Source organism: Phalacrocorax carbo, chromosome 7, assembly GCF_963921805.1.
Source record: "Phalacrocorax carbo chromosome 7, bPhaCar2.1, whole genome shotgun sequence".
In the NCBI taxonomy this organism is placed as follows: Eukaryota; Metazoa; Chordata; class Aves; order Suliformes; family Phalacrocoracidae; genus Phalacrocorax; species Phalacrocorax carbo.
The window spans coordinates 15,882,794-15,906,635 of record NC_087519.1 but is presented as its reverse complement, the minus strand read 5'-3'; the positions used below and the strand labels follow the sequence as shown (position 1 = coordinate 15,906,635).

General features: G+C 39.9%; 1 protein-coding gene across 1 annotated transcript in view; it reads right to left on the bottom strand.

Annotated features, from left to right (window-relative positions):
- The window catches only part of TCF12 (transcription factor 12), a 218,303-nt gene that overhangs the window by 176,284 nt on the left and 18,177 nt on the right, over positions 1 to 23,842 (bottom strand). The window lies entirely within an intron of this gene.

The following is a 23,842-nucleotide window of genomic DNA, read 5'->3' as shown; positions in this document are numbered from 1 at the left end:
TCAAAGCATAAAGGTACGTGTGTTGACACAAGAACGCACACTCAAACTCCGCAGTTCTCGGAAACGGGTGGTGCCAAAGGCAAAGCGACCCAGCGATGTCCGTGCGGAATGGGAACCAGCGTGCCAAGAACCTGCGCCCGCGCTTGGGTCCTGCTGCCGCCGCTGACAAACCTCTCTTTTGTGCTGCACCTCCTTCCTCATGAAGGAGCACTGCCGGCCCGTCCTGCAGGGAAGTTTACCTCACGTTCTCAGACCGCTCGGCTGCAGCGGCACAAGGCCCTGGGGGCCTGCACAGCCGCGCCGGGGGCCGAGGGGGCGGCCCCGGGCCCAGGCGCATCGCCTCTCCCGAGCCTGCAGAGCCCCCAGGTGGCACCTCCTTGCCACCACCTGGGGTTCGGCCTGCTCCACGCCGACCCTCCCGCCGAGGGTTGCCTGCCCACCCTGCTCTCGCAAAGGGAGAAGTGAAAAATAAGCTCTGCAGCTACGGGCATGTTACTCTTTTGGAGCAAGGGGACTTAGAAAACACGAGGACAATGAAAAAGGATACTTAAAATCCCGGAAAACCTAAAAAGCTCCAGGGACATAGCAAGCGCGGTGAGGAAAGGCACACCGCGTGGAGGAGCGTTCATGCCTCACCGGCTGCTGCTTGGCAGTCCCCCAGGTTTGGAAAGCAGCGGGCTGCACAGAGGGCTCTCCGGTCCCATGCCAGTCCCTTCCAACTCCACTCTTCCCATCCCTAGATCCCGACGGTGACTTCTTCCGGAGGAAGGGGAGGGTGATACCAAACTTACCACCCCCAGGCAAAGACAAGCTGGAGGTTCTGGAGCCTTAAAACGTTCTCCTCTGTTTTTCTCCCCTATATGACACGCACTGGATGATCTTCTGGCCTTGCGATTCTATGAATATTCATCTATTTGCCACTTAGAAATGCAGGAAGCAATTTGTATTAAAATATCAACAAAATTACTTCCATTCTCTGTGCTCCTGAGGGACATAAATATGTACTTTTTGCCTTTGATGTATCAATAATACTTTAGAGGAAAGCACCAAGTGACAGAGATCATTACACTTTTCACTAGCAATGACCTTTAACATTTTAGTTACAAGGAAGATCCCCTATTTGCATAACGTGAAAATATTGTTTCTCTTGAAGTGTTACTTTTTAACCAGCATTGGTACTCAGGGTTAGTACAGCTGCAACACAGAGAAGTATGGATGAGAAAACTGACTACATCTAAAGGTGGAAGCAACAATGCAAACAATTTTTCGTAGCGGTGTGTAACTGTACTAAAATTAAAACTCAGTTTCAGATACAATACTTATTTGCCCTCTGACCTGAGGTTTTCAGGTTCACATTCACTGGCTTTTATTTGCAGCTAGAAACTTTGAGTGGAAGATGATATATGTCCACATCATCCATGATGTAGGGTCTAAAGATACAGAAAATACCATTAGATATTCCATTTTCTCCACAGTGACATGTCACTTTCTCACGCAGAGGCTGGCAGTAAGCATGCTAGTTACCAAAAGCAACATCATAGCAGCCATCTCATTGGGCTGACTGTCCTCTTTGGAAAACTTCATTTCCAGGCACCGGTAGAGAAATGGCCAAAACACCAATGAAGTTTCTGGAAATTATGCCAGATGACTCAGCAAGTAGTCAAGGCCTCACGGAAAGTATGCTTTGGCCCCAAATATACATGGATCTGACCTAAAGGCGATTGCTCTGGGGAGCCAAAATTGAAATGAGTTGGCCAATTCAGAAATTTCAAAAGAAACTCATGCAGGTAGCTTGACTAAAACCATTGTGAAAGACATCAGTAACTATCACATCCTGCCTTACAATAAAATTCTAAAAAGAGATTCAACCTAATGCTTCCTGGATACATCATCTGCCACATCAGCCAGATTTGGAACCTTTAATCTATTCAGTTTTTAACCCCTCTTCATTGAAGACTGATCAGAATTAACATGTACACTTGAAGCACCGAGGGACGATATTCTATGTCTATGCAATATTGCACTTCACCTATTCTGAGTCTCTAATCCCCTCCTGAAGCTGCTATTTACTATCCTTTCATCTCTGCAACTCCCTGTAAATTCTTCCTGTTCACTGCAAAGATAGGAGTTTAAAAAAAAATAAAAAGCATTGAATATCCTTATCCTGTCATAGTCATACACAGAAAATGAAAGAGAAAACAGTGTGGTCAACATTTAAAAAAAAAAACAACCACAACAAAAAACCTAAACCAAACAAACTCTCTGCTTTCAGCTATTTAGAGATCTTTATGAGAAAATATGACCGAGTAAGACTTTATACACTTTTTTAACCATTTGAAGAAAGATATCTGAAATCCAATTTGGACAGTCAAAACAGTTTTCCGTTTGCTACAAGGAAAATACTTCCAGTTTCATTCCTGCTTCAATCCCTAGTTATGGTTCTTTCCTTACAAATGTGCAAATGCAGCAAACATACTACACAAATCATACAAAACCCAAAAACCTCCAGCTTTGCTGTGGCACAGCGGTACCTTCCTTGTACATTACATAGAAGGCTGAAACGTTACTGTCTTCAGCAACTGTTACACCCTTTCCTCTTTCACTTCTTTAGAAATAAAAGGTATTCACTACCTAGGGAGCAATGGATCAGATGGATAGCACAGAAATATATGAGCAATCATAAATGCCAATCATTGTGCTGGTGATTTTGCAAGCAAGGACTCCAGCAATCAGGGCTGAAGTCCTGAAGACGCTTTCCCAACCATATTATCATTGGTGAATTTTCCATCAAGGTATATGAATTTATTAGTCTTGCGGATAAATCCCCTTTCCTTAGGGAAGTCTTAGATCTGTCGCAGAGTAGTGCAAGTAACAGGCAGGTAAACCCACGCACATGAAGCCATCAGTGAACTCCAGACTCTGACAGAGCATACAACACAACTGTACATCTGTATGGTAACAGCTCTGACACCTGATCGACTAACAATATGGTCAGCCACCAACTAGAACAATCAGGGAATTGCTAGTTGCCAGATAGCTATGGCAACATTCTTCTGCATGCTTCAACATGACCATGAAAATGAAGAATTACATAAAGGACATAAAAAAATTAAGAGGAGTATAAAAACTGAATCACTTGAGTGCAAACCCCTGAAAATAATCATGCCCATACACTATTTCCACAGCCCTTATGAATTGCTTTCCACCCACTGCTTAAAGGAAAAATATTTGATGCAGCAGACAGCTGTTAGGCATTCAGGGATGTGAGAAAATGTATTCCATATTACTATTTAATGTATCATGCCTGTGTGAAGAAAATAATTAAGGTTGCACATCTCCTTTTGGTTCTGAAATTATTCTGAAGTCATACACAGTGAAGTAATTCACCACCACCACCCAAACTGTACAAGCTCCTAGGGTGCTCCCCACAGAGCATTTGACCCAGGATGGAGTTTTCAATGGAATAGCTCCTTTAAATCAACACCTGCTCAGCATGCATCCACAGCCACCAATTTATCCATCATAAATGCTATTGCTCAGCAAATCCATAGCCCTGGAGAGCAATCAGCAAACCTTTCCTGCTCCAGTTGGGTTTTGGGGGGTTGTTTTGTTTTGAGGGTTTTTTGTTTTGGTTTGGGTGGTGGTTTTTTTTGGTTGGGTTGGTGGTTTTTTTTTTTTAATTTTGTTTTGGTTTTTTACAACAAATTCCCACCCTCACCTAAACCATTGGATCATTTCTACTGCTTCTGGTAACTTCCCAGTACAGACAGCAATGCTCATTTGGAGTCAGCAACAAGAACACAACCTTGTTTCCTGCAGCTAACATGGAAAAAGCAATTTCATTTCCTCACTGACTTGTTCCTGGGGTCACCTGGAATCTGACTCAAGCCAATAAAAATTAATTAAAAGATTTTGTTGTCATGCACAAAACTTTTGGGTTAAGCTTTTGGGGAGGAGGCACTGTGTCTTTCCTGCAGCTCCTCCTTCCAAAGCAGACTTTGGAAAAGTATCCTACAAATGAGCTTACAGCTATATCCCAGTGACCAAGCCTCATTACTGCGCAGTGCTTGCTGTTATCAGTACGGCCCATCTTACAGATAACTGCACTTGCTGCCTACTATATTTACTTCGCGGTAATTAAAATTATATAACATATTATGTAACATATTCTACAATAGGAAATATTTAGAACGTTTGCAGGAGGCTATCATGGTGAAACCTCTCACCAAACAGTACTACTTACGGGGGGAGCAGAGAAAGCGCGCTGGCTGACTACAGTAAAGTCAAAACCTGTTTCTGTGGCAGCCCCGACAGCTACACTTATTACTGCTGACAAAACGTTCGCCGACAAGTACTTCTGGCTTAGCGGGAAAAGGGTAAAGGCTTTCTCTCGCCGTAAGGGACGACCTTCACAGGAGGAATTCTTACAAAAGCAGAAAGTTAACGGGGGGGCGGTTACCAGGCGGAAGGGGGGAAGCCCCAGAGGAGGCGGCCCCTCATGTATCTGCTCCGGGCGGCACAGCACGGCTCCGCAGAGCAGGGCCTCCCGCCGGCCGTAGCCGCCGCCAGAGACCCCGGTAACGCCGCTCGGCGGGGAGGGGCCGGCGCCCGCCGGGCCGGTCATCGCGGGCGGCGGGGCAGGGGCCGCGGGAAGCGGCACCCCCGCCCTGCGGCGGTGCCCCGCGCCCCGCCCCCAGCACCGCCCTGCATGCGCCGGGTCTCGGTTCCGCGGACCAGCCGCCGCGGGGACGGCGAGGCGGGGGAAGCGAAGTTGGCGGTACCCGCCCGGCTCGACCCCTCGGCAGGTCGGTCTGCTCCACCTGCCGGTCGAGGGCGGCCCCGCTCCCTGCCGCGGCGGCCCGAAGTTGCGCGGCACCGAACAATGCGGTAAGGACTATTTGTCCTTCCGCCAGCCAGCGGTGGCGGGAGAGGAGGGGGAGGGGAGCGGCGGCGGAGGGGGTGGCGCGGCCCGCCGACGCTGGGAGGGAGGTGCCGGGGCCGCTCCTCGCCTCAGCCTACCGGGGCGAGGCGGCGCCCCCTCCCCGGGGCCGGGCCCCTCCGCTCCCGGTGCGCGCCGAGGGACCCTGCGGGAACCGCGCAGCGCCGCGTCCTGTCCTGGCGTCGCCGCCGCTGTCCTGCGCGTCCCTGCGCGGTGGAAAGAGCCTCATGTCCCCTGTTCCCGGTACCGTCCTGCCGCCCCCTCTAAAAGTGAGCCCTGCTCCAGCTCGGGAGCCCCCACCCCCCATCCGGCGCCCCGCTCCCCGCCGGGCGGTGGAGAGGAGCACATGGTCTCCATAGGAGCGCAGCGCGGCGCGGCGCGGCTGCGCCCTGGAACACTTCTGGTCTCTGCTTCTAGTTAAAGAAATGAACCTGAACGTCGTCACTGGCAAAGCAAACAGTTTACATCGAAACGTGACTTTAAATTCACACAGGACGTGGTGTGGGTACTTATTTTGTTTAAGCTAACCTTTTTTAAGTTAACTAAAAACAATTAACAAGCTTAAGCTAGAAGCAAGGTAATGTTTTCGTGCTTTTACAGTACCTTGTTACTGAAAGAGAAATAAGTAGTCACGGGAAATTTACACAAACTTAATAAAATTAATCTAAAATTGTACTGTCTTAAAAGGTGGCTTTAAAAAAATCAGTACGATATAAAGCTTAATTTAAATAAACACCTAAACATATTCTTAAGTAAAGCATTCGTTAAATCAAAAGCAGACTGATACCCCTGCAGAAAAAAGTTCCTCTTTTCAGCCTACCTCAACCTTTCTGTTCAGGAGCCCTCAGCGTGGCCACGCCAGTTTTTTCTACGGGGTGAGTAAGACCATGGCAATGAAGTATTGGAGAGAGCTGGTGCCACTGAGGAGGCATGCAGCAGGGCGCAGCAGCTCAGAACCTGGAGGCACAGAGGTTGCTGGCACAACAGTGCAGGTGCTGGGCTGCTGCACCTCTACCAAGAACTTCATTTTAAGAAAACTCCTTTACGAACTCAGAAGACACAGATTACAAGAAAGAACCACATAACATATTATAAAAGGGAATTATTTTCAGTGAGGAAATTAATACAAAAGTTCTAAGTTTCCTATGTAAACTACATGCCCTTTGCTACAAATTTTTATGATAGATTGCATCATGCAGTTCAATGTGAGCAGGATAAGCATTACTGCTGAAAGCAATTGGGGCAAAGCATCTCTCACCAAAAAGGTCTCTCACACTGAAAGATGGTGGCTAGATAGTCAGAAGAGAGTTAAAGGCAGGAGTATCATTTTTTTAGCCTGGTTTCCCAGGGAAATCGCTTGCAGACGATTACACTGTGTTCACGTGGCTGGATACATTTCCTGAAAAAATCACAAACTGATTTGCTAATTTCAACCAAGGAAAATGAGGAGATCACATTCACAGACATTTAATGGAAACAGGGATTAAAGCAAAAGAAAAGGAGACTGTGTTGGTGTGCCTACTGAAGAAAAAACTGGTTGAGGTCAATCCTTGTCAGCAACCAAAGAACCCAGACACAGGATGCAAGGCCAGGGGAAGGTAACTTCAGGTAGTTCCCCTTCTGGCAGAACAATTTCTGGTATTCTGCCTGTGACCAGGAGCTGGAACCAGCAATCTGTTTTACACAGACCTTTTTGAACATTTCCCTATCTCCAAAGTTTCACAGGACCCAGGAAGTAATTGCTTTAATGCAATCAAAACCCATAAAACCCACAGATAATGTTTTCCATTCTAAAATCGCTTGAAAGTATGTAACTGAAGTCTGACTAAAGCCATTCATCAGCCAGTCCCAGATAGGCCTCTCATGCATGAGATTCCCACTGAACACTACTTCCCTCCTTGGCATGGAAGGGAACAGGTTCTCTCCCTCACACAACTAATGGACCGTCAGATTATGTGTTCTGGGGAACGACAGGATGACAGAGAAGACCAAATTTACAGAGGAAAATCGCAGCTCTGAAGAACAGCAGGAGCTCTACACCAAGCACATATAGAACTACACTTTAAATTACCCTGAAAAAAAGTTTAATTTCTTAAATCAGTGGACTGATAGCACAGTGGGGTTAGTACTGTTTTCTGTCATTGATTTGGGGTCTTTTTAAGGTTTTAGGAAGAAAAAAAATTGTTAAGTCCTGTTTTAAAGACTCCTGCAGCCTCATCTGAAGTGGACTGTCATATGAAGAAAATTGTGAATATTCAAGTATTTCCCTCCTCATATGTTGTCACGATTATTTTGTCCAACAACATTCTCTGCAGAGCACATCAGATGAATTTTCATTTGGGAAAACAATTGTCGGTAGTCTTCCTTGTCATACGTATTTATAGTTTCATTCTCATTGAACTAAATATTTCTGTTAGAAATAAGGGACAGTCTTGCAAGTGTTCTGCTACAGAACTACTGACCGACTACATTTAATGTTCTTTTTCCATGAATTGTTTAGGATTGAGCTCCACAAAATACATTTCACACCACATAATTTGCCTTTATGTGGCTCTTAACATAGTAAAACCTGTTGGCTCAATTACTGAAGATACTTGATTACCTAAGAACCAGAAAATCTTGGGTATCTGTCCCAGAGTAGAAAAAAACAACAATTTCAGAAATAATAAAGTGATAGAATTACTGTGTATAGCATATCACTCTTTTGACCATAAAGTACGTCCGTGACAGACATGCAAATATTCAAGGTCAGATGACTTCAACAACGGTACCATGCTTTTGATGAACTAGCTTGCATTACCTCATCTGATCCACTCTTGTACCATATGTAGATAAAACGTCTTATGCATTCACATAGTTTTAACATTGTCACATGCAGATACTTATGCAACTACATAGTTTCCAGATGCTACAGAATAGCACAGCATCCTGTTCAAGAATGTGTCCAACAAGAATTTTATGAGTTTGCACTCAAACTAGAAACTAACATAGAAAATTATGCATGTTATATCACATAGTAGGTAGTTCCATACAGGTTTCAAGTCTAGAGCTGAAGTACACTATAAAGAAAGTAATTTTTTTCAGTTTTAGTTTTACCTTTCTTTTTCTGGGAGGGGTTTACTTTCTAACCAGCATTAGTTGTATCTTCCAGAGCCATCATAAATCACAGGTAATCCTACCCTAGCTGCAGGTCCTGGAGAGCTGGCATGTGTCAAACAGAGGCTTCTGAATGAAATATGACCGTTAATCAAGTTTCAACAGCTTATAAGAACAGAGAACATAGGGAAGCCCATGCTGCTCAGACCAAAGGTCCACTAGCCCAGTAGCCTATCTCCAAAATAACAACCCATTCTTTTCAGTTTAATCTCTCATATGTTCTCAATGTAGTGACTATTCAGTGGAATTCTGGAGAGTGGAGATGGGTCAGCCCTGTGCCTCCTGTTCTTGGTATTGCATTGTTTCCAGAGCAATGAGAAAGAAAAATTGGTAGCCAGTACAGGATAATCAGGGAAGTATGTAAGAACCAGGCATGAGCAGAGTAATCCTGTATCTGGCATATTCCCCCTTCCGCCAATAAGAAATTTAAGAATTTCCCAAGCAAGAGGTTGCCTTTGATTATTGTTCTTAATGGCTACTGAGGGCTTATCCTGTATGAATTTTTTTGGTTCATACTGAACTGTTTTAACTACTCAGCAGTTGTTTACAGGGATCATGAAAAAAGAGCTAGCAAGTAATAAAACTTTTTAATACTGTCAGTGGAGCAAACATATCCCATGGGGGCAACTGTTTGCAAGTCAGTAAAGGAGACCCAAGTCTTGAGGGGAAGACTTCTATTTGTTCTCCATCAAATACAGGATATATTGCAATTGAAAGCTCTGAGGGCCAAGTTTGATTTCTGATAAAATATGAGATTTTAGTTGGTCATTTTACATTCACTACATCACCTTATCTTTAGTTGTAAAATTAAGGTTTTACAATATGGAACATACTGCAATTAGCCCAGGGTTTCATGGTTAGTTTGCTACTATATGCAAACTGTTGCCTCTTGGCTGTTGGGCAGATGAAGCAGAATGGTTTTGATAGAGTTAGAACTGTTGTGACTAAAACTTGTTGCTTTGCGAGGTCAGTCTCTCCCTGCATTTGCCTTAGTAGGGCTTGGGGTCTTCTACCCAGATTCTTATTTTCATTAAACTTGTAGGGATTTAGTATCTCCGAGTCAAGTACCCTCTGTTAAGTTGGACTAAAATTGGAAAATATATTTGAAAGTTATTGGAAAGACAGACAAATAGATGAACTGGTAGTGCAACCACATAGACACATCTTCCATAAAGAAAAACCAGAATAAAAGCTGTTATAAAGGGTACTTGCCATAATATTGTTCTGACTGAAGTCAATGGATATGAAGCTGTTGGCTTCAAAGGAGGACCAAAGTACAGCCCATCTAGTGTCCCTTCGGTAATATTTCCAGCACAAACGTCACAGCCTGTCAAAATAATTCATATTACATGTGGAGGTTTCTCATTTTGTTCCATAAGAAAAATCGTTATTTCAAAGTCAAGAGATTTTTCTTTCTAACATTGGTATTAATCCCCTCTTTTTCAAACTGCACAAAAACTTCAGCTTAGTAGTATAGCTCAAGGCAATTCCAAAGTTTACATTTACTGTTGATGGTGATTGAAGTGATGGTTATTAGAGACCTGAGCAGCTGCATTGCAATCAGGGTCCTGGCTCAGAACTGAAAATTGAGGGGTTGCTCAGCCCAAGCTGAAGTTCAGAACATACTTTTATCTCTGGGAGGCGAGAATTATGGTACAGTTTGCAATTCTTTTTTTTCAATGTCAGACTCAGTTTAAGGTTTTTAAAAGGCTACTGTTGCATAAATAAGTTTGAATACTTTCTTCTACCTCGTAACTTTAAATATTACAATCCCTGTTACTATTTTTAACGTTAAGGAAAATATTTTAGCAGCACAAATAGAAGACTTGCAGCAGAATCTTGCCCTCCTGAACCATCTCAGTGTTTTAGGTTTCTCTTCAGTGGAGTTATAACTCTCTGGGCTTTCAACTGTGCCAATAATGAAGTAACTGTGTATAGGTCAGTTTAATGTTCTTTATTTCAGTTGCCTCACATGTAAAATGAGAGTAGATAACCTCTCTTAAAGGGTTGCCAAGAGGAACGAAACTATAAGGTCTTCAAATGAAACACAGAGTAAAAAAAGCTTTTAAGTAATTTAGCATTTAAAAGTAGAAGTGGGTAATATTCTGGATACCTATATCACTGTACTTTAATTTTGGATTATAGGATAGATGTACACAGAAAAAACCCTTAGTTAATTTACACAAGTTACCACTAGGGTTATACTACCTTCATTTATAAAAGCTAATAATAGTAATCTAAAAAAATTTTCATTACTGCTATTTCATACACAAAGATTTAAAGAGATACTGTCCTACAACTTCTTTAAATCTTTTCAAACTTTATGAGAAACATAATTAAAAATTACTGCCTGTAGAAGTATTACTAGAATGTATACGTATGACCTGCATTCCTAATATCCATACAATACCTAAAAATACCTGTGAAAGCAAAGATTTTCTGAATATTTTTTTTTGTATGTAGAGACCATAAATTTAACTTCATATGTAAAATTCCACTCACCCAATTTCTCTGTTTCTCTGATCATGTTTTAAAATATGTATTAATTTCAATAGGAAACAGTTTCTATGGTTACACCTTCTACCTGATATTATACAAACACCGTGAAACATATGTTGCAACACAGTATCAAGACAGCCTTTAACCTCTTCTTAAATCAAAAATGAATCAGGAACTATTAGAGTATCAGTTAAGTGAGACCTGCTTGTTGGGTATTTTTGGTTTTATGCTGCAGCTGTGTATCTGTATATTGCATTTATGATGGTTAACCTGGAATGGTAAAATAGCATGAGGTATGTATATCTAAAAATAAAAATGTTTTACTCCTTAGTCTGTGAGACAAGGCTGTTTCACGGACAACTCCAAGCAAGCAGGAAAATTTCTTAATAGTAAATTTTACAGCTATTTGGGCATTTGTAGCTTATAAATAAAATAAAACATTACAGATGCTTACTATGAGTTATTACTTATTTGCATTTCACATTTTCAGAACATATTTTTCACCTCCCCATGATAGGATACACAATACCAAACAGGTTAAGAGGTCCAGAACTGTAATACCTAGCATAGATGCAAGTCCGGGAAGGGGGCCCAAGAATAGGTAACGCTTAACTCGGAAAAAGAGGTCTCTGGCTTTTATTTTGCATAGGAGAGGCTTTAATGTGATTGATAACAAAAGGGTTTTAAGAAGCCTGTAAGCTCTCTTGAGACAAGAAGAGTTTCCTGTGGGATTGCTTTTCAGACTAACAATTAATGATAAATAGTGATACTTTGGTACATAAGCAACTCTAACTGCCATGACACAGAGAATGCCAGAACTGTTACTTTTATACTCATGATACCCATCTTGTGACCTGCTCAATGCCACCTTCTTGGTCTGACTTTGCTTTCCTGTATGTAAGACAGCTGGTCATCCCCAGATAGCATTTTATTTGTTGACCTTCTGAGGGCCCTTCCAATGTGAATTATCCTATGATTCTTCATATTAGTTACTTTAACATTTCCTTTAAGCCCTCACACCAGCAGAGAAATTGCGCATGAAAAACTGCTGTAGGTAGATAGAACTTTCTCACAGAGGACGGCATGATGATGCCTCTGACCTACAGTCAGCCTTTAGAAAGGCTAGCAATGAAATACCAGTCTCTCAAATGTAGAAAAAAAATCAAAACAATTTGTTTAACATGATGCAAAGCCAAATGAAAACTAGGACAGAAAGCTTTTGGGGGAACAGACACATGGTAAATAAAAGTGGCTGCTGCCACTGCCACCCTGCAGGGCCTTAGAAGATATCATGGAATGTGTCAGTGTGATTTATTTTTATGAATTATTCCTACAGGCATTATGTATGTACTGTGTGAAGAGTAAAAGGAGTTGTTTCTTTAGAGATATTACATTAAGAATCACCATAATGTTATAGTTTAATTTTATAAAATAAAACATCCCACTCACTGAAAATAAATCAGCATAATAGAATAAATATTGTATATAAATTCCATCACAGAACAATTTACACTTTTAAAAGCCAATTAAGTTAGAAACGGAAGACATGAGTCAATGAGCAAAAGTATTTTCCAATTTTGAAGCAATGCCCTCAGAAATATATTTCCTGTGTTGTAGTATTTAATTTCCTTAATTATATCTGTTAGCCCTTCAAGAACTTAATAAGTGGCTCCCACTGTTGCCCACTTTTTTTAGAGGTTACCAGTCTGTCCAGTCTGTCAATTGCCTGTAAAGGCACTGCTTTCAGAATAATCTGTAATTTCAATGTACATTGAACAAGACTAGGATTACCTCAAAAACATTATTTCCAGTGGGTTTTGTGTCTTTCCAATAATCCATACTGAAGGTCACACTACGCTTGATACAGGACTACTAACTATGTACATTTCTATAATAATTAATCACAATAGAATACTTTTCTGTGCAGTGCAGTACAGAAGCTTCAAGAAGTTTTTTGTTTCAGCGTCAGAAAGCGTTTAATGAATGGCCTCTAGAGCCTGCCCTGATTACCTTGGTGCTGACTGTAGTTACGAAGTTTCCACCAGAGTATATGTATTTCTAACAGGTGCTGATTTTAACATAGTATTCCATACAACTGTTAGTCCTTCTTGTCTGGGAAAACCATCACTGTGTGCAGGAAAACTGTCAGAATTCTCTTTTGCTAAAACCTTCTAGGAATAGACTTGGCTGTTGAGTAGAGCTGATAGCCATGCTGAAGGGCTCAACTCTGGCCTGGGCTCACTTTGTCACACACAACTTGATTATATTTAAAGCCTCAGGCAATATAGAAGGTTTCACTCCTGTGTATGAAAGGACATGAAAATAATCCATGTTTCCACTTTACACATAAAGCAAATAGCTACTTCTAAGTAAAAAGTCTCATATAATTAATTTTGAAGATTATTAATTTAATTTTGTGTATATTTAGATAACTTCTCATCTCTTCACACTTCTTCATTCTTTTTTTTTTCCTTCCTGTCTCATAGCGTGCTATAATTAGGGTAGACTCCTGGTTCTTAAAATTGTTTTGTCTTCATCATAAACGCAAACTTTTGTGGGAGGCTATTTACGCATGAAAATATAACTGCATTTGTGCATTAGTTATATACATACATATCTGTACACATATTTATACACATGTTAACTATAGCACAAGGTTCTTGAAAAGAAATATAAAATAATTGCTAAAATATTATTTATTAAAACTTGTTTAACTTGTTTTTAACAGATGTCCCAGGTACTTATGTAAGATTTAGTTGTAACTAAGAGAGCTTCCTAATAACACCCATGGACGCAAAAGCAAGAAAAATCAGGAAAATTGATTTTGTCACATCCTAGAGATAGTTACAAGGCAATTTATCACTTATGAAGGGACTCCAAAAGCTTGTGAGCATTTGAGGCACCATGTATTAGAAAGGAAGTCCAGTTCATAGATTACTTACCAAATGTTACAGGAGAAGAAGAATGATTCTGAGTGTCATAAATAACAGTGATACATGTCTAACAACTATTCCAGAGTAACAAAAGACTCTGGGGAAGGGAAAGCATATGTAAACATCCTCTGCTTTTCCTACATGTGTATTCTTTTTATGTTACTAATGGTAAAAAGACACTGGCTTAGAAATCACATCATAAAATCTGCATGTTCTGCATCAGGGCCCTGAGTGCAGTAATAAGCTCTCTCAGTAATTGCTCTGACTAGCCTCAACTGAGGTCTCTCCAGACCTTTGACCATGGACTCCATTAAGCTCGGGTTGGGGCCTTCATTCCCTTCCTGATCTATGTCTTAGGTGTGATTGCTGCTGATCCTATTCCTGAAGTAGTGTAGTACATCCCTTACTGGACCTTGGACCCTGTCTTGCCTTGATGATCACTGGACCTCTGATAGGACCTGTTGCTGTTGCTATCCTGCTCTGTCTGGTGCTGTAGGACTGTGTCCTGATGGTGAGGTCATCGCCTAGTCTGCACTGTGGCTATCTCTTAACTGCTAGCTCAGCTTCCCTTAGGGACCAATATGCTCTTGCTGTTCCCCGAGATTGTGCTTAAACTGCACTCATAAAGAAAGACATTGTGAAAAGAATTTCTGTAGTTCTAGAAATATGGAAAGCTTGTAATTAAGTAGCTAAAATCTTCACTTGTCTTATGATGGAAGGATAAGCTGCAGCTGGACTGATGGGCCCTTTCTGGGCTTGCAGTTTATACCCAGTTCCTCAGGAAAACAGATAGCTTTGGAGTCTACACAGACCAGTGCAAAAGTCCACAGTATATGATACCACCCAGGTAGCTACTGCTGTAATAAATAGTGAGATATGACTTACTATCTTATGATATATGATTTAATATGAGACAACTGTTATAATAAATACACACATCTATATTATAATGTATTAGAATATGAGCAACGGAACAATTATCGAAAACAGTTACTGCAAGAAATGTGTTTCATGACTGAGGCCCGTCTTGACCATTACATTCCTGTTTTGTTGCGAGAACAGAACAAATGTGTTTTGTATAAAACACGAAGCCCTGTGTACTACTGTTCAGAGATTTTTAAGCAGGATGGTAGCTTACTTTCTCCATCCATTGCTCAATTTCAACTTCTGAATCATGTTTTAAAGAGTTAATAAAAATTCTTGCGTCCCTACAAAGTCAATCTAAGTCATTTATCAGTGAACTGTCACGAACAAGTTATAATTTTATGTGGTGCCATTTTTCTATAGTATATTAAATGCAAGACTATGTCAATCATATTGCCACTAAGGTTTACTGTGAAGTCTGCCAAAAGCATTTTGTTCAAAACAACGTTTGTTGTATCTCATATAGCTTGAAGTATAAATTAAATTAGCTTCTTTGCTGCAGTCAACAGGAGAAAAGAATTCTTTCCCTGCCTCAACTCTCTGCCATGTGCAGCAATGGTGTCAGCATTCAACTATGCTACAAACATTAGTGGTGCTAATTTGCAACTATGCCTTGAGCAATTGTGGAGTTTCTTTGCCACCATACCTTTATCCCTAATGCAAGATCGATCAATGACAATGCTACATAGTTGGCCCTTCTCTAGCGGCCCCAGTCTCAGTCTCTCATTTACTGTACATTAAAGCAACTGCATTCTCTTTTACAGTCTAAAAGGTTTAGATGTCTACCTGAACTTGTAGCCTATTCCAGGTACATATGCTTTGCATTAGGCAAGTGAGTGCTGTATCTCACATAAGCATGGTTGCGTATAGAATTAGTCACCCACTTGAAGAGTTACTGGGGGATAAAATTAACAGAAGCTAACATGGACATGAAAATATGACTAATCTGTGATGGGTTTCAGTTACTTTAGTCTAGAAGGCTCTGTGAGGCTGTGTGTATCATTAAGATCCTACTGTATAATTCAAATTCTTTCATCTAGAGAACAGCCTAAATAAACAGTACAAGAACACAAGGAGCCTCTAATTTATGTAAGTGGAGATAATACTGTAAGGCATTCCTTTAGTCTTGACCTTCATGCTCTGAAGTATGCAGGGTTTGTAAAAGTAGTGATACAACCATTACTTTTTCAGCGTTAATTTGAAATTACACGCTACCCAGATTGCATTGAAAGATCATGAGAGTCTGTATGTGATTACTGACAACTGAAAACCAACTACAATCTTTTCAGGCAGCCCTCCCCAGTTGTGATTAACAAGAATCAATATAGGTTGTGCTTTCCAGAAAAAAAAAACGACTTGAGGACTTGATTCTGAATGTGGTGTATATTTGCCTAAGCCATAAAAATACTATGGAAGAAGAGGCCCAAAGCTAAAATAGCAGGTGTTTTTCAAGCCAGAATAGAAACCAATTGCCAGCACTGCATGGGGGAAGCTTGCACAGTATCTTCCTGAACTCTGTTTGATTTAAGCAAGTGTTGGCAATCCTTATTTTCATGATGTTAAGATTATAATTTTTTTCAATGAATTACAAAAAATATAACTCCTAATCAGGCCTCTTCACATTAAAAAAAAAAAATTGTTGGGCTTCCGGACAGTTAGAAAAATCTGATAATTTCTTGGATACAAGCAAGAGTTAATATAAAATTGCAGTTCTTTTCTAAGTGTTTTGAGCAGCGGCTTTACAATTACAAAGCCTGTCACATTTTTTTAATGGCTCACATTTCAGTATCAGAACTATGGGTGGCATCAGGTACCTACGTTTTGCACCATTTAAACCTGGCAGCTGTTTAATTTACCTTTGATGCATAATAAAACCTTATTGGAATAAAAAGGGAGATTTTCAATGACTAGTTAGAGCAAGATCACTAGATGCCACTTTGGCTGCATTACACAGTTCTCATAGCATTTCACTGAGTATACTAACAATTTCAAAGGGACAGATTCTCTAGGTTTCTGAATTCTTTGTGCTCCTCAGCCAGTAAGGAAAGACCAAAACCAGAGCTGACACAAGCATAAAATGAGTGAAACGGGATGCAACAGCTCACCACTTATAACTGCCAATCTTAATGGGGGAGATGACTATAGCACCCTAGGGTAGGGTGGTGAGTATGACCCTAGTCCTCTGGGTCACTGCTAAGTAGGAAGGATTAGAGCATTCCTGAGGTTGCTGGCATCTGTTATAGTCAAAGCATAACTGCAACAGCAGATAATTTGTAGTACTCTTAAAATTCCTCTTGCCTCCCTTCCTGGAAGAAATTTGCTACAGCAAAGAATAATGTACCCATTTTAACAAGATTTCTTGCAGTCCTTGCACTAAGCAGTGCCTTTGCCCTAGCCACAGGGAAGGCTACTGTCAAGGCTGATTGCTCTTTTTCATGCTACTCTTCATCAGTTGTTGATTTACCACAAGTATTGCTAAGCAGTGCTCAGGATGGTCAGCATGAAGATTCTTCCTGTAATCATAACTGAAGATTTACCCCATCATTTCTTACTCATGTTTATGTCATTCTGGGGGTAGATCGTATTTCCAGGTGCTATTAAACAATTACATTTCAAAAGGATCAGGAATGTATCTTTCCTTTTTATAAGCAGAGCATGGCCAGACTCTTCTCAGTGGTGTTCAGTGACAGGACAATAGGCAATGGGCACAAGCTGAAACACATTAAATTCCATCTAAGTGTAAGAAAACACTTTACTGTGAGGGTGACTGAATGCTGCAATAGGTTGTTGCGAGTGATTGTGGAGTCTCCATACTTGGAGACATGGCCCTGGGCACCCTGCTCTGGCTGACCCTGCTTGAGCAGGGGCACTGTACTATATACAATTTAAGTGTTTCTAACCTCAACTATTCTGTGATTCTGCAATTAGACCACCATCTTTAATGCAGCTGTCATATGATTCATGCCTTTTATTTTGAGATTGGATAACTGGAACTGATTGAACAGGGCAAGGCCTCATGACCACTGATAGTATGAAGCTGTTAGAGATTCGTAGCTGAATGGTGGAATTAAACAAATCACATTAGTGTTTCATGTCTATCCTGACTTGGATGGGTTTGAGGAGGAATTTGAAAGACTTGGGCTGACTACATGCTACCATCCTGGAATTGCCCTAAATGAGAGACCACATCTCTCCTTCTCTGTTCTGCACAGTGAGCAGAAGAGGTAACTGAGCTAGCTGCTGCGCCACTGGTAGAACTGTCTGCCAGCATTTCTCCCCAGTGCCATACCTTCCCCTCTAGTCTTGAATAGGCAGTGTTGTTTGACTAGCTTGAGCTAGTCTATAAAGCTGCAGGAGTTTCACAGGAGAGAGATACTGCTGAGAAGATTATCTTTGGAATTAGCAGGGTATTTTTACTCTTTCAAATATTCTAATGACAACCACTATCTGCTGCTTGCTGCATAGCATTTGCAGGCATTACTGGTTTACAAAAGGGTAGTTTTAAAGAATGAGAAAGATCACAAGTATTCTGGTAGAAAACATTCTTTGACTTTGTACATACCAAATCAACACAGTTTAAAATTCACCTTCCTTAGACTCTGTTTTCTCCCCCTAAATGTTAGAGATTGTGTCATTCAGATGTGTTGGAATATTTCCCCCTTTTCAAAAGCTACCCATACAGAGATGTTTGGCTTACCTTCAAATGAAACAGTATGAAAAGTAGAATGAGTTGCTGAACACAAAGGTTAGCAACAGTTGCACTTTAAAACGACTGATACTTCAAAATTACTAGGGGACTGAGTTTATACTTGTGGAAATGGAACAACAGGTACAGCAGACAGGCCATGAAAATCAGGTTTATACTGTGACTGGTTGGACTCATGAAATGTGATTAGCTTATTAGCTATAGAACTTGCACAGATCATGGAGTTAAACATTTGTTCAGAGAGGCCCCAGCTGTACTGGCTTGGAGGAGTGCACTTGTTTAACAAAGAATTAGCAAACAAAATAGCTCACTTGAGGTAGATGCAGAAAACTAGAGGGTTTGGTGTTATGCTTCCAAATGTGAAGCAGAATATAATTTTTCAAAAACTTTTAAATATGCTTTTCCAATTCTTTTCAGTGGACAGCAGTTCTAAAACAAAACAAAACCACCACCCCCAAAAAACCCTCCCCCAACACCAGAACCCAAAGAATTTTTAAGAAAATAACCAATTGGTAGTTTTAAATGTTATTCCTGTGACATATGTATTACTTATTTCAAATGTTAGAGCCTTAATGAAATCTGAGTATGTATTTAGCCAGCTCTATCAGTATAAAGTTTCATGAGGCATTAATACACCAAGACCCCCCTTTTCCCTGTACCACCAGAAAAATTATTCCCTTTCTTATCTTTTCAGTATAGCAAGTGCTTTAATCCATTTCTTTTACACAGCTGCTGTTGCCACTATTCCCCTTCATGACTCCTGACAGCTGACTCAAGCTGATGGCCACACTTCCACTGACTGCGATACAGTAACTGCCAAACCTGTTTCATACTGTTAGACTGGTGCTATCTGTAACTCCCCATTTCTGAATTTGCGCCCAATATGTATATAATTTCCTTATGTATATGTTCTTGTGGAAATGATACATGTGTAAAATGTGGAGAGTAAAAAAATTTTTGTTTTCTTTCTTGCTCTTTTGCTGGAACAGTCAGATCTTTAGGAGTTAATGCACTGCACAACTCCTTTGCACAGCATGGCTGAAACAGGTGAAAAGGACTATGTTTGAAAAGTAGATTTTTCCACTACAAAAGAAGGAGGAAAAAATGAGTTGAGGATGCTAATCAAACAGTAGAAAAAGTCCTTAACGAAGTATGATGGTGTTGAATGTGTGATACAGGCCAGTTTGTGCCTGAGGAAAGATGGTCACGTTAGTTAAAACACAAGGTGTGGGCCCAGAAGCAGAGATTATTGGCAACAGTTACTGGGTTTTGCAGACAATAGGAAGCAGGTTTTTGACTGGCCATCTGGTCTGCACTCTATAGCTACAGCTGTGTTAGCTAGCTTAGAGGAGGAGCTGCAGCTGTGTAATGAATACATATAGCGTAGGAGGGTGTGATATTTATGACAAAGATAAGAATTGATGAAAATGTAGGACTGGACATGTTTTAGGTTTAAGATGTCATTTCAAATCCTGTTGTCTATGATTCAATGCTGGACATTTCCTTAAAATATTCAGAGACCTGAAATAAGAGATCTGATGCATAACTTTGCTGTAGTGTGCATAAATACAAATTTTAGGAATTAGTATACAGTTGCCCAGGTCCAATTATTATAAACATAGTTATACAAGCATAGAATTTTTCTGCCAAGCAGAATGATCATATGTCTTTGGTTTGATAGCTTAGTATTTAAGAATTAGGAATTTCTTTTAGATTGCTTGGAACTCTGAACACCTTGAGCACAATTCATTCTATATTATTCATGGCAATGAATCTGACTCAGAATAGAGATGGTCTGGGTAGAACAACGAATTGTCATCACAAGACATCTTCACTGATGTAACTTTTAGTATTTATACTTTAGCAGTAAAAATACTATTTTTTTAATGGGACTTTTTTACATTTACATAAAGATATATACAGCAGATGTTAAACACATTCTACACACTGTCCCTTCTACAGAGATGGAGAATAAATAATTTGAATATAACTGTCTAAAGGCATACCTTTCCCTAGAGGACATATTTAGCTGCCACAGGTAAAGCTATTTGCAATGGCTCGTATACTGGTAGAGAAGTAATAACCTGCCCACCAGTTACTAGCAGACAGGAGTTAACATGCAGTTGCCACAGCACACAGTACCAGCAAGAGGTTATCCCTGTAACTGGGTGGAAAAAGGCTTGCCAGCAAGATTTCCTCATTTTTGCCTTGTAAAAGAAATGTATGTCGGATGGTAGGTACTGCCTTGGAAAAAATATTCAGCTAGAAACCCTTGAACAGGGAATTAGCCACATTCCTGGTTGCTTTTCCTGTGCCCAGGAGAGTTTGTGACAAGCACAGAAAAGTGTGAAAATCTTTGATAATAAATCCAGAGATAACATTCATCTGAAGAGTTGGTGTCCCTGGTGCATGGAAGGGAAGTGTTATTCTCTAGTATTCCTTAAAACACTCAAATGGGTATTATTCTGCCTATGAAGACATATTCAGAAATCTAATTCTATTAAGTGCTACTGCCTTAAGAAGTGCTATAAGAGTTAACACCCTATACCTTCAAGAAAAAAACAGGCCACAGTAAATCCTTAGATATAAGGGTGGATGTAAGTAGCTGGCATTTGTTTCTAATTTGCGTTTATATTATTTCATTGCAAATTTTAATTCATCTCTTCCAAATGAATATGGAACATTTCATTTGCTGAACTTTTGCATTAATGTGGTCAATATAATTGGATCTGGAGTGAGCTGTTTGCCAGACTTTCTAACTGCTGCCAATAAAAACTTGGGTGTCATTTTAGAAAAATCCATGGGTGGATGAGGAGGAGATCATGACCATCTGTCTATGCATCAAAGGCTAAATCATTATGGGGGAAAAATAACTTCTATGTTGTGTTTGCCAGCCATGTTCCCCTTTAAAGTAAGTTCGGTTAGTAACTTTTGAAGATAAACATTTTCAAAATTGTCCTGTGGGCTCAAACATTTACTGGAAGGAAGTTCGGGAAAAAATTAAAGGACAAAACTGCGCAATTTGGAAGTGAATGAGATAGCAGGAGGATAACATTAGAGGAAAAATATACAGTTTCCTTGGAATCTTCCCACATTCTGTTGCGTTCATTTCAGTTCCAGGATCTAACAAGTTTATTGAAAAGGAAGCCCATAGTCTCTTACTTGTCCTGCAGACAAATTACACACATTCCATGCCCCATATCATTTACAGACTTCTTGACTTATCATTTAACAAAGAGACAATAGACTAACAGCACTTGAGAGATGTAACACGGTAAATACACACCTGGATCTACTTGAGCCTTAGAACTTCTTTTGTCAGTCAGGATAATAGTCTGAAAATTAACTAGTCTGCAAAACAACTGCATAGAGAAGAGGGGCATTGCCTGCAGTATAGCTAATACTTTGCTCTTTTTATTTGGTTGCTTTTTTATTTAAGGCACTGCAAAATTAAAATCTTGGGATCATGCTGAAATCCGTCATAAGGAGCTAAACTATGAACATCTCTGAAAAGCCATCAGTCCTTCAAATCAGGAGTCACTGTTGCAGGAGTGCTGTGGGCTCCTTTATCAGCAGTCACTGTGACATAAAGGTCTCTATGATGAGAGTGAAATGACAACAAATTGAAAATGCCAGTAACCATGGGAGTTCTGTTTAGACTGCCACTTCCAGCATTGCTACTGTTCTAGTTGAGTCTGCTATAGTAACCACTTTAGTTCCTGTAAGTTCCACCTTCTAGCATAGTCTCTCATCAAAGTATTTGCATTTTGTAGGGTATGACATCTAAGTCCAGACATTGTTACTTTAAAATATTGCTCTGGCTTCTCTGAGCAGGGATCCTTCATAGTGTCAGTCTTCAAAGGAAAGATTTACAGTTCTTATCAGGAGTATGGGTTTTTTATTTGTATTGAGATTCTGAATTCTCTCCCTCTTTGAAGATAAGAAACCGCTGCTATCACAGACTTTATCTGAATACGAATGGGTCCCTGGATTGGATAAACTGTTTAGGACTACTAGGATCAAATCCTAAATATGTGCACATTCAGAGTTCAAAAGGTGAATTAATTTCACCTTTGTATGCTTGCTATTCTTGATTCCTATCTTTCCTGATAATAAGTAGTAAATTTTTAAAAGTAATTTTAAAAATTGATGGCTTTTTGCAGTTATACTTCATGTTCTGCTCCACATTTTAAAATTAAAAAAAAAAAATTTTACAGGCAGATCAGGGTGTAACTTTTGGAAAAATGACCTATTGCTCATTTTTAATAAATGCAAAACCAAACACAAGTGAATTCTTTTATATGCAATCAAATGTCAATAGCATGTTGCACATACTGGAAATGGAACAAACACAGTTTTAATTTGTAGTACATTCTGAACAGAGAGCCACAGCATTCTACCACATCTGGAATCTCTGAAGAGATATATATACTACAAGTTTCTTTCTAGTACTAACTACAAAATATTACCTCAGCCTCAGGTAATAAAATGCCAGCATGAACGTAAATGGAAAAATTAAACTGCCTAACTAAGATTTTTAAGAGGTACTGACAATTCAGACAAATTATCCTTTTACATTATTGAAGTTGAATGATATCTTGAAAAAGAACTCTAAAATCTTCAAGTTCTCTATACAATCAAAATTAGTTCACTGCAATGATATGGCTGAGTTTGTTAAAATGTTTGTTTGCATCAGGCTTCTTGCTTGAATTGTACATTAACCATCTTTTTAAGCTTTTAGTCTTTAATAGTAGGTTAACAGTGGAACAGGAATCGTGTATTAGAAAAAAAAGCAAAGGTTAAAAGAATAAAGCCTAGTAATTAAGCACTCCTGTAACCCTAGCAGAAACCTGGTGGTAAAGAATTAATGGTTTCATTGTAATGAAAAGCATTTTAAAAGTATATATACTGTTTCAGAACATTCTTTTAAGGTTTTTTGAAAAAAAAACAAGAGTAGATACCCTTCTGCCCTGCCACTGTGTCACAGTCCACATGGTCAACACATAGTTGACCGCGAACAGTAAAATTTACTGAGTTGAATAATAGGATAGCTTGTAAAGCAGGATTGTTAGAAATCTGCATGGAGGATTGAATTGGAAAATTGCCAGAAGTTCAAGGGCCACATCTATTTTGCATAAAATGGAGCAGATGGTAGCTGACTTCAACTTTGATACCATGGTACAGTCCACAGAGATTATAAATCCCAGCATGAAACACTCCATTTCTTTCTTGCACTGAGCAGGTGATAAAGGAAGTTACAACATATCTTGCAGGTATTTTGAAACACCTACTTTGAAAGTAGCCTCTTTCAAATGCTGCATTATTGTTTCTCATCTAAATTTTTCTATCAAAAGTTCTGTTTTTAGCACCTACAACTAATAGCATACAGTTGATTAGTAACTACAACTAATTGGCAGTTTCTTGGCTGTATTATTGGAGTTTTACCTACGCTGGCCCAGAGATTTACCCTCTTTCTTAGGAAGTCTTTTTGTTATGTTACATAAGCATTTATAGATCTTCTGTCATTGTATTTGATCTACCTGATGCCATTCACAGGCATAACCAGATCAACCAACAGATCAAATGCTGAGAGTCTGTGTTTGAAATTCTTACACTACTCGAAAAGCTTTTGGAACATTAACATATTGCTAAGGAGTGGATGTCTTAGATTGTCCCTGAGGACCA